The 12,017-nt window shown below is 37.6% G+C and overlaps 1 protein-coding gene across 12 annotated transcripts in view; it reads right to left on the minus strand.

The window, feature by feature from the left end:
* CDK14 (cyclin dependent kinase 14) overlaps positions 1 to 12,017 on the minus strand; it is a 621,661-nt gene that overhangs the window by 500,845 nt on the left and 108,799 nt on the right. For 2 of the 12 annotated variants that reach the window (XM_078342862.1, XM_078342855.1), the window contains exon 1: positions 659 to 756. The exons of the other annotated variants lie outside the window; for them this stretch is intronic. The gene's annotated coding sequence lies outside the window, so the exon portion shown is untranslated. Of the gene's footprint in view, positions 1 to 658; positions 757 to 12,017 lie in introns of those variants that run through there. 12 annotated transcript variants of the gene reach the window in all.

Raw genomic sequence — 12,017 nt, forward strand, 5'->3', positions numbered from 1 at the left:
AGTTGCCAATTAATCCAATAGAAAGGGCCCACAGGACTAGAGGCAGAAGAGTGGCTGAATGAGATTTTTCATTTTACGACAATGTAATGGTGTAGATATGGATTGCAGAGGTGAAGGAAGGGAAGTGGGGAGGCCACTTGGGAAGCTAAGCTGGTGTTTCAGACCAGACCCTGAACTAAAGCCATGAATATGTGGGTGGAAAGACAACAGAGGTAAGAGACATTCACCATGAGTTACCTGCTGAGTGACTGGACATGAGGTCTAATGGAAAAGGAAAATCTATACTGAATTCTCTAGTATAACCAGGTAAAGAGCTAGTTCATAAAGTAAACGAGTGAACACAAGAAGAATACAAGTTTGAGGAAAAGGGGAAACTATCATAAATTCAATATTTTACACACTGAGTTTCAGGTATCTCTGAACATCCAAGTGGACATGTTGCATAAGCAGCTGTATAAGGGTCTGAAGCTCAGATGACAGTTCAAAAGTTTGTTTATATGCCTAGGTCAGGGTTTCCTAGAAAAAGAGCTGGGCCCCCATCTTACAATTTATTGAGGGCATCTTCTCAGTGAAAATAAATGAGGGGACAGGACAGGGAGAAGAAAAGCCAAGGAAGAACGTGGCCTCAAACAAAAACTACGCCCAGCATTAGTCTCACCTTAAGCAAGAGGGCCAGGCTCTGTATCCCTGGGCTGATCAGTCACGGACTGAGAACTGGAGAGGAAGGGCTTCTGTTCACATAGGCATCCACTGACCAAGCAGCTCTGAGCACAGCGCCTATCCAACTGTGATTTGGTCACAATGGACAACTTTTCTTTTCCTCAAAGCTGGTACCTCAGGAATCTTTATGTTTACTGTTCTCTCTGCCTAGAATGCTCTTCCCAGAATACCCCTTAGCTGACTCCTTCCCATTACACAGTTGGACCTCAGGTATCGCCTCTTCAGAGTCTTTCTCTGGCTTTCCTCTGCTGTTGCTCCTCCCTCCCCTAACACATTACACTGTTTTTGTTTTTAATTTACTTTGTTTGTCTTCCTGCCCCACTAGAATGTAAACTGCTCAAGAGCATGGACTTCTCATTTGTTCTCCTGTGTTTCCCCAGACCTAGGACAGCACTCAGTACTTGCTTAATAAATAAATAGTAAGAAGAGCTGCTAATGACAGAAGTTCAAACAAATTCTGTGGACATGTGTAGACTGGAAATGGATGGGGAGCTTGAGGAATGGGTGGGGGGAAATAATAGTGTCAACAAGTGTGTAGACAACAAGTCTGACCACAAAGCAGAAGTAAAGACAACAGCGAGAGGGCAAAGCTGCAGGAAATTAATCATTATGTCATACAGGATTCACAATCTATGGTGTTAAGAATATCTTTATTAGAGGCCATTGAGATGTGTCTAAAACTATACCATAAAAGAACGATAGTAGAGGTTAAAATAAAAATTACAGCTTCAAAGAGAAGAGACAAAAAGGCTTATAAACACATAAACTCAGTGGACAGAGGAAAAAATGTCTGACTAACATCTACTAAGTCATTTTTGTGAGTAAACAGAAATTGATCCCTTGAAATATCTGCCTTTATATGAAATGTTTTTAAATTCTAAAAAGTAGTATGCACTTCCCAGACTTTTAAAATAGATTATAATAAACACAATGCAATCTTCAACTGATGATGGGGCCAACTATAAACATCAGTGACAGCCCTCAGGGTTTAACAGTGGGTACACAGGCCCAATTGGCTCCTAATCTCAGTAACCTGACATCTAAGTGTTCTTCTGCTTCATTTTTATGATTCATTCTCTTTTTGCTATCAAAATTGCCTTATTATGGCCCTACATGTGCCTCCTCTTTCTAATATCACCACACTGTGCTCAATCTTGCTATAAACTTCTTCCGCTATCCCTGTGTTGGACAACTAGATAATCAGGCTTATTAGTAGAGTGTATCAATGGCTTGAGTCAACAGGTGGCTTCAAAGCAGAACCAAGAACTTTCTCCTGAGTGGAAAACATGTAGGCTTTACTCCACAGGTTCTGCAGTACGTGTTGCCTATACAGAAACCCTTGTTTCATGTAAACCTTCCTGGAGCTGCCTCAGACACAAGAGGCTGACAGATGACTAATCTTCACATAAATAGGGTCTGATGGACAGGTGGGGCCAAACATTTTTTAAAACCTGGAAAAAAGAAGTAATTGAAGAAAAGAATAGAGAATACTTTTTTTCTATCTTTATCTTTTTTTTTTCCTTTTCTACCAAAAGCCTATGAAGGGGAAACACTTTTTTTAACTGAACAAGAAAAAAGAAACACTAAGAAAACTTTTTAAATGTAAGGGAAGAAGAGAAAAGAGTACTTTATATATATGAATCTAACTATAATAATCACCTACTTTATGAATTTTAGTTTCATTAAAATTTTAAGTCTAAAAGAGAGAAAAAAATTTAATTTTCAAAGGTAATAAACAGAAATTTTCCAAAAATAAGTTGGTTTTCAAATGACTATAATTCCATATAACCCTAGCAACTTCTTTCTGTTGTAAACTTTTACAGTAAAATTTCATGTAATTGATTTTTAAATGTTCATTTTGTTTTAGTAAGCCTAAACCCCCACCTTTTTGCAAGCCCTAAAGACTTTATGACTTAGTTCTCTTCTGATGTCATTCATTACTTACAATCTCATTTATTTGAAGAAATGTCATTTATCAAAAATACTTTCCCAAAACACTGTGAAATTCTGGAGGAATCTGAACAGAATGTTTAACAGCCATTTCTTAACCACAATACCAAACCTATCCACATGTCATGCATGGCATTTCATGGATGAGATTTTCTTCCTAATATTTTACAACTTTGAGTGTTTTCTGGATTCTGTAGGGGAAAAAAGAAACTAATTTTGTCAGTAAATATAGGTGATTCTATCACAACCCAATAAATCTATTCCCAGCAAAACTTTATACTCTGTTAAATTACACCCTAAAAAACAAAGGACTTATATGAAAAATGAAATTGAGTTGGACCATTCAAAGCCTACATATCCAGAAAACTAAGAAAAACAAAACAATTCTAATAAGCACATACACACATGCCGTATTTTCTTCATCTCCACATTTCCTACATTGCTGATACAATTTTGCATACAATGGATGCTATAACATGTCTTGGCTCAAGATAAATCCTGTGCTGATCCCTATGAACTGCAGAAAATATGTCCAGGTGAAAAAGTCTTGTTATGAACTTCATCTAATGTGGAAATTAAAACTCCCAAGCTAGAGCTATAGCAGGGGAACTTCAAATTGTTACAGTTGTCAAGAAGCAGCATGGAGAGTTGACAATTACGACTCTATAACAGAAACTGGTAAATGCAGCGTATCATTTAAAAAAGAAAAAAAGATCTTATTTTTGCCTGACTTTCAAAAAAAATCTGATTTCAGGGCACTGCTTTCTTTTTGAGACAGGGTCTCACTCTGTTGCCCAGGCTGAAGTACAGTGGCATGATTATGAGTTACTGCAGCCTGGACTTCGCAGGTTCAAGTGATCCTCTCACTCAGCACCTCAGCCTCCCAAGTAGCTGGAACCACAGGTGCATGCCACCATCCTCGGCTACTTTTTGTATTTTTTGTAGATATGGGGTTTTGCCATGTTGCCCAGGTTTGTCTCAAAATCTTGGGCTCAAGTAATCTACCCTTCTTGGCCTCCCAAAGAGCTGGGATTGCAGATGTGCACCACCACTCCTAGGTCAGCCGACTCCCTTTTATGAAATAAATTTCATCCTTTCTACATGTTGTGTTTCCTGGTTGTATGTCCTCAATTACCCTGAATAATAACTTGTCTCCATCTTAGTTTGTGCTTCCCTATTAGTTCAATTACAAACCCTTGTTTCAAAAGACTTGTATCTGCATTCAAACAGATATTGGTTTTTTATATCCCAACCATATATGTTTCTACATACATATATATAAATAAGTAATAAATACATTATTCAGGTAATATACTTATTCAGGTGATATCTAAAATGTGTGGGCATTCACACAGGTATGGCACAGTTTTTCTTATTTATACCATAAGCAGAAACACAACTGGAGTTCTAATGTAGTCCCATGCCTCAAGTGTGTAGTATGGAGAAGACCCAGACGTAAAAGTGATTTTATTATGACCACATTCATGAAAGAACAGTATCAGAGAGTTCCAAATGTACTAACATGATCTGAGAAATGTTTATTAAATTATAAGACCTCAACGGCAGACACAAAATCCTTGGGGTAGCAGCAAGAAAAAAAGCAAATGGCATTAAGAAAAGATGTGAGAATTTTCTCTCTTCCTGGTGTCAAATTGCCATTGAGGACAGAGGCTACAAACCCATGACTATCAAAAAGCTGCTTAAAAAGTTGTCTTATTTTTAAAAACTTACTTAAGTTTTTAAATCAACTCTGAGAAGGAAAAAAAAAAAATATAGTTCAGGGTTGTGAGTCAGCTTTCTTTGCTTTTAGGGACTGTGTCCCAGCTTTCTAAAATTTCACTTAGTTTGAAAAATTAGGAAAATCTCAAAAGGAAGAAAACTCTCTCAAAAAGATCTTTCCAAATAAACATACAGAAATAATTTTTAATTACATTTAATAGTTTTAAATCTAGAAGACCTTTGCCACTTATGCAGTATGTACTTGAAAATACTCACATAAAAAGTATTTGTTAAGTAATTTACTTCTTTTGTCTCACTCTACATACACCTAAGGAAAAAAATAGGAAGCAGGCCCTTGGGAAAGAAAGGTTAACAGCACTCTATATTCATCAATACTTAGGACAAGCAAAGGACAACCAACTGAAGACACTAAAAACTGAAATTAAAATGTATATTCCTCTGTAATTTACCTGACTTTCCTGTGGCATTGTTTTAGTATTTGCCTTTTCAAGCTAGTACTAATATAATTTAGATCATTCCAAAACCATGCATGCATCACTCTCCAACCATAGAAAGAAAACTAAAGAAGACTTTTGGCTAAGGAAGACTCATCATATGATCATTTAACAGTTCAGTATTACTGGGGTCTAATACTGAAATCAGGTTCATTACAAACATGCATAAGTCACAAGGATACTAACAACTCTGAAATGCTTTCACCCACTCTGCAACCCTTTTGTATATAGTACAACACAGACAACAACAGCACCCAAACATTAGTTGCATCCTTTTTGCCATTCCTTGTGGAATGCTTTCCTTGAATGATTATTAAAATAGGATAGGTTCCTGTTTCTTAAAAAGTAGAATCGAATTGTTTGGACTGGCCAGCACATTTTTTCTCTCTTCCTGGGGAATGGTTTTTCCACCCCACGCCATCCACTGCAGTCTAGGGAGGGTTGTACCTTTCCAGGAACAGACAAGGAATCTAACTTAGACTAATCCTTCCCTGGAATCCAACTTAGATTAATCCTTCCCTGGGACTTTTTCAATCAGAGCTCAGTTGCACCCCTCCTCTCCACCCTTGATGGTAGCAAAGCAGATAAAGCATCAGCTTAGAAGCAGTTAGTAGCAGTGTCTCTAGACCTGTAAAAAAGCTCAACCGAGATCCTAAAGCCATCAAGTAGTAAAAGTAGAGATGAGGGTAGCATAAAGACAGACAGTATTGGCAACTTGGAGCTAGTACACACTGAGGTATTAGCTCTGCTGGTTGCTTGACTTTCTAAAAAAGCATAATTTGTTCAGCCCTGGTTTCTATTCTGCAACACTTCTCCCAATAAATCTATTTCTTTATTTAGCCACTTCAAGTTGATTTTCAGCTTCTTATAAACAAGAGCGCTAGTACACATGGGGATACATGTACAGAAATGATACAGAGCTACTGTGAACCACTAACAGCAGAGGTAGAGCAAATAACTTAATTGATGTCTTGTTTTAAACTCTAAGAAAGGGAGATATAAAGTAGATGTTGACTTACATAATAGTAGAAAAGGACGGGTTTAATAGCAATCAAGGTTTTTACAAAGCTACTTCACATACCTAACTACATAAAAATTTGTAATAAATTTAATATCATGACATTAAAATTCATTTTTTATTCTTATAATTTATAGGTGAAAGCCATAGAACATTAGCTACTAATCAGTTATCTGAACCTGCAGGAAGCTTGAATTCTTTGACCAGTTAGTTTAACCAGACATCCAAGTTGCTGTGGTAGCACATGCTCAAATTTCAGACACAGTACCTAAAGGGAAATAAACTGACTATCCTTATAGATACCACCTATACATTGTTGGTAAATACTGCCATACATAAGTAGCTAAGAAATGTCATAAAAAATATGAAAGTGAAAGTGGTTCCTTGCACCAATCCTGACCTTTAAAGGCTTCTGGCCATGAAGGAAAGAGGGTTATTAAAAATTAAAGAAGTAATATCGAGGGGATTTTAGAAAAAGCCACAAAAGTACACTAGAGATTTGTGGACTATCTAAAGAAAGTGCTAAGAAGAAATTGTAAACTACATTTTCTGTATTTCACTGCTGAAGGGTTTTTTCTACGTTCTATTAATTTACCAACCATTATTAAGCTTTGTATTAATCACTATAGGAGGTATAAAGATGAATGAGACCCAATTGCTGCTCTCACGGATACTTATACAAATAAATATAATATGAAAACAACTGTCATAGAAAAAGTAAGAGAAAACACTATCAGAGTTCAAGTTGGGGAGGCCTCAGAATGAGAGATCAAGCAAAACTGGCAGATTTTTACTTTAGGTAATCAAATTCTGAATACCAGAGTCACATAGAATTCAATAAGTAAAATGCTGGGGGTTGGAGGTGCATGTATATCCACATAGTAGCAATGATCACTCTAAGCATCAGAGTTGTTATCTATATATGGATATAATTTGATAATTTAACAAATAAATTTTATAATGTAGGAGCATAGCTTAGAAGATTTGAACAATTTCTGTAATTTGAACCTTTATGAATAAGGGTTCTTTTCTCCCTTCTGGTAGAAGATTTTCTGGATGGACTCCAAGGTCTTCAAGTACACTGCCTGTCCATATGGTTCAAAGATGTGTTTCTTCAGGCTGGGCATAGTGGTTCACGCCTGTACTCCCAGCACTTTGGGAGGCCGAGACAAGGTGGGTAGATCATGAGGTCAGGAGATTAAGACCAGCCTGGTCAATGTGGTGAAATGCTGTCTCTACTAAAACTACAAAAATTAGCTGGGCATGGTGGCATGTGCCAGTAATCCCAGCTACTTGGGAGGCTGAGGCAGGAGAATCCCTTGAACCAGGGAATCAGAAGTTACACTGAGCCGAGATTACACCACTGCACTCCACCCTGGCGACAGAGCAAGACTCCATCTCAAAAATAAAAGAAAAATAAAAAAATAAAGGGTGGTTTTTTTTTTTTTTTTACTAGTTGCCTTGGACACAGATGACCAAACTATTTTTCCACATATGTTAAGAAAAATGTAGGGGGCTGTTACAACAGCTAGTCACAAGGAACTTGGACCATCTTTACACCTCTCTCTTCTCCCCAGTATTTATTCCAATTTAGGGAAAGTAAAGTTTTACTTATCACAATACAAAGGCCTAATAGATTTACTTAATTTTTATCAGTTCTCCCCTGCAGCACCTGATTCCCTCAATAAGCCCTGTTTCTCTTAATCATTTAGGGAAGATTCAGCTCACTTAAACATAGAGGTACTTTCTGCCTGACCCCATCATACCTAGTTCCCTCTAAGGGCACCTAGTAATTGCAGCCACGGCAGGACCACCTGATTGCAAGGAATCACAATGCAGCATTGATCCACCTTGTTTCAGAGATTTCTTGTCACACCCACCAGGGTTATTTAACTCAGAATTCTAAGGGTTAAAACAGGTTGGATGAGAAGGAAAGAGAAAACATCATAGATGAAGCCATATAAATAGGTACAGTGGGGCACTAACCTCAACACACAGTCAGATGCTAAACTGCTAGATGAATAAGAATGCAAACTCAAGGATTAGACAAATCTGTGTTCCTGATCCAGGCCTTGGGCAAGGTACGTATCTTACAGGAACAGTTCCTATTCCTAAGAGGGTTGCCATGGGCTAAATGATGTACAAACTACTTTGAATAGTGCTCAGTAAAGCAAGGGCTACAACAAACCAGTGATAAGCATAATGTATGTTTAAGTGTGATCAGGCATTAAGCTGTGAGGCACCACAGACTCCCATCCTGGGGCCTATACTTCTGCAGGAGGGCTTGTTCTTGTCTTGATTTTCTTGGTTCCGATTAGCCTAGCACTTTCTTCTGTATCAGTCATAGGCTGTCAGGCTCATTTTCTCAGTTCCTATCAATTCTTCAGTATTTCTGTTACTATTGACATTTCACTTTGCTTTTGCACTATTCCATGAAATTCAAACACTTTTTAAACAGCCATAGGAGCTACCCCACAGGCCTTCTTGATATTTCCTTTGACTAAAGGTAGGAGTTATTTATAGTTTATAAAAGTTTTAATGAGAAGTTTAGTGCACAGTCTCTCTTCTCTCTCTCTGTGGATTTTCTTCCTTTCTCACTGTCCTCTTTCCCCATTGTAACTACAAAACTGCAGGGTAAGCGTCAAGACAGAACTGAGAACCCATGGTTACATAATGAAATATCAAAGATGAGGTTTACCGAACAGCTTAGAAAGATGACAAGAGATTTTACCACCATCAGCACATACAAGGAAAATTTAGTGAGTAGATTTGGTGAGTAGCAAATGCTAGAAGAGGGGAACATTCATCAAGAGTCTATTTTGCCAAAGAAAGCAAATCACTGTTCAAATAAACAGTTGGCAGGCATACATTTCAAAAAAATTTGGGGGTGTTGTAAGATAATTGATATCAATCAGGAAGCAGGAATCTGTCTTCTGAAATTTTGCTAAACAAAATGTTCTATCTGATCAAAGAAGGAATAAAATTTGGAGGCATCAGCTTTCAAAATATAAACAAATAATTGGTTTTCTTATTAAAATTTGGAGAATCACCCATGATGCATATTATCTATGTATAAAGAATCTGCGCACATGTTAAATACTAGTCAGAAAAACCCACCACCGTTCTGCTCCTCCTCTCATTTACAAAAGTATTTTATTTCTATGTGGAGTAGCGTAAGGTACCACAACAAAGAAACTGGATTTTAATAGTAGATAATGTAATTTATAGGTAGAATTCATTATTGTGCTATCACTGCAATTAGCAGGAAATTAAAATGAGCATGTAAACACTTATAAAATGTAGTATAATAGAATAATTTTAACTAGAATTAAACCTACCTGTCAGAACAAACATCAAGTAAAACATCAAGTAGCATGAATCAGCTAATTTTCTTTAAGTATTTAAGTACTTTTATTTTTAATTGACATACCCATGTAACACTTCTTTTTAAGTGGAAATAATTAAGTTGGCAAAGGTATTTGATTCTTTTAACACTATCAGAGATTCTAAAAGAATTAAAGTACCAAAACTTTTAACAGTTTCGCTTCAGACATATAATTCTATAAAGTTTTTATTCTGAAATTACTTCTAGGTTTATAGAAAATCTCACACAGGGCAGTTCAGCTCTGTATAATTCAAAGCGACTGTGTAACATCTGAAAAGCTAAAAGAAGAAAGCACACTGTAACTGCACTGAAATCTGATGCTTTATAAAAAGATATTTTAGGCCCAGTGCAGTAGCTCATACCTGTAATCCCAACACTTTGGGAGGCCAAGGCAGGAGGACTGCTTGAAGCCAGGAGTTCAAGACCAGGCTGGCCAATAAGCAAGACCCCATCTCTACAAAAAATTAAAAAATAAAGATTTTTAGCACCACAATCCAAAAAGTGCTGTCTTTTTCAATGACAATTTTCTCATGTTTGTAGAGACTGTAAATATTAAAGCTAAGAATTTCATCAGGTAAGGCAAAGCTTCTTTTTAACAAAGAAGAAAAGGGGAATGAATAAAACTGTCATTCCCAAAGTTTAAATCTCCCTTGATTCTGAACCCCTCTCATCTGCAACTCCATTTCTCTGTTCCTCTTCATACCAAAATTCCTCAAAAAGAGGAGTCGATCCCAACTGGTTCCACTTCCTCAGTTCATTCATTCTTAAACCCATTTTAATCAATTTCTGTCCTCTCCACTCCACTAAAGGTCAGCAATGGCTTCCTCAAGGACAACGCCAGTGGGCAATTCCCAGACCTCACCTGAACCTCTCAGCAGCATCTGACACAACTAGTCACCTCCTCCTTCTTAAAACTCTTCACTTTGACTTCAAATTTCGTACCTCTATAGTTTTCCTCCAATTTCACTGGCTCTGCCTCCTCAAAATCCTTTGCTAGACACTCTTCCTCTTCTCAACCTATAAAGACAGGTGTCCCAGGATGAGAGCCTTGGGCCTCTTGCCATCTCTGACTATACTTCCTCTTTAGGTGACTCTTATCCTATCATTTTGGTTAAGTGTCATCAAAAAACTGAGGATTCCCAATTTTATATCTCTAGGTCCTACCTTTCCCTCATCCTCAGACTCAAATATCCAAATAGTGACAATTCCTTTAATATATCTAATAGGAATCTTAAGCTGTACAAAATGGCTGAGATGGGCAGACCATTTGAGGCCAGGAGTTTGAGAACAGCCTGGCCAACATGGTAAAACCTTGTCTCTACTAAAAATACAAAAATTAGCCAGGCATGGTGGCGCACACCTATAATCTCAGCTACTAGGGAGGTTGAGTCACAAGAATCACTTGAACCCAGGAGGTGGAGGTTGCAGTAAGCCGAGACTGTGTCACTGCACTCCAGCCTGGCAATAGACCCAGACTCTGTCTCAAAAGGAAAAAAAAAAAAAGTACAAAACCAAATCAAATTCCTGATTCCATAACCTTTCAAAAACCCTGCTCCTCCTCCCAATATTCCCCCATCTTAATATAATCCTACCTTTAAATCACTCAAATTTCTCTAATCAAAAACTTGAGAATCTACTCTGCTACCCTATATCCACTCCAACAGCTAGTTCCCTTGGCTCTCCTTTTTCAGAACATACTCAAATCCCATTACTTCTCAGCAGCCCTGCTGCTCCCATCCTAGTCTAGGCGGCCATAGCAACTCACCTAGATGATGACAACAGCCTCCTAACTGGTCTTTCTGCTGCTACTCTTCCATTCTTCCTCCCAACCCAGTCTACATCTTATACAACAGGCAGGGTTTTTTAAAGTATCACCATCCTGCTCAAAACCCCAAACACTTTCTGACTTGGAGTAAATTGCTACATCTCAACCATGACCAGCAAGGTATGACCTCTCTATCCTTCTCCCAGACCCCTTGCTCATTCCACTCCAGCCACCCTGAACTCCTTCCTGTTCCTTAAGAACACCAAGCCCTCTATACTCAAGACTGTTGCACCCTCCTCCTGAAACATTCTTCTTCCAGATATACCCATGGTTTGTTCCCTCCCTTCTTTCACATCTACACTCACACATTACCTTCTCAGAAATGCCTTGCTTGACATTTATCAACCCCCTTCTCCCAACCATTTTTACCCTTTCTTGCTTTTGTTTATATTCCTCAGAAATTCAGCTTGACCATATCTGTTTACTATCTGCCTGCAATCCTCACATGTGTAAAAGTTGATGGCAGAATTTGTCTATCTTGCTCACTCTTAAATCTCCAGGGCCAAGAACTGTGCCTAATAAATAGTAGATGCTCAGTAAACATTTGTTGAATGAATATATGAATGAATCATTTCTATACTCTTACCCATTGTTACCAAGGTAGAGAATATATATTTCAATTGTTTGTTACTTTTAATATATATGGTATGATGCCAAAGGAACGATTAATCATTTTTCAGGTTATATTTTTAGGACCTCATAATGTCAGTTAGGGGATTTCTAGGCAGAAAGAGCATCATGAGCAAATAAATAAGGTAGAAAATATTACAACATATTTAAGGGAATACAGAAAATTCCCTACAAGAAATCTGGGGAAAGTAGAGGAGAAGAAAGGAGCACAGGTGAAAGGTAAAATGTAAATAAGGCTAAAAGCAAGACAAAGGG

This window comes from Callithrix jacchus, chromosome 11, assembly GCF_049354715.1.
Source record: "Callithrix jacchus isolate 240 chromosome 11, calJac240_pri, whole genome shotgun sequence".
NCBI classification, from domain to species: domain Eukaryota; kingdom Metazoa; phylum Chordata; class Mammalia; order Primates; family Cebidae; genus Callithrix; species Callithrix jacchus.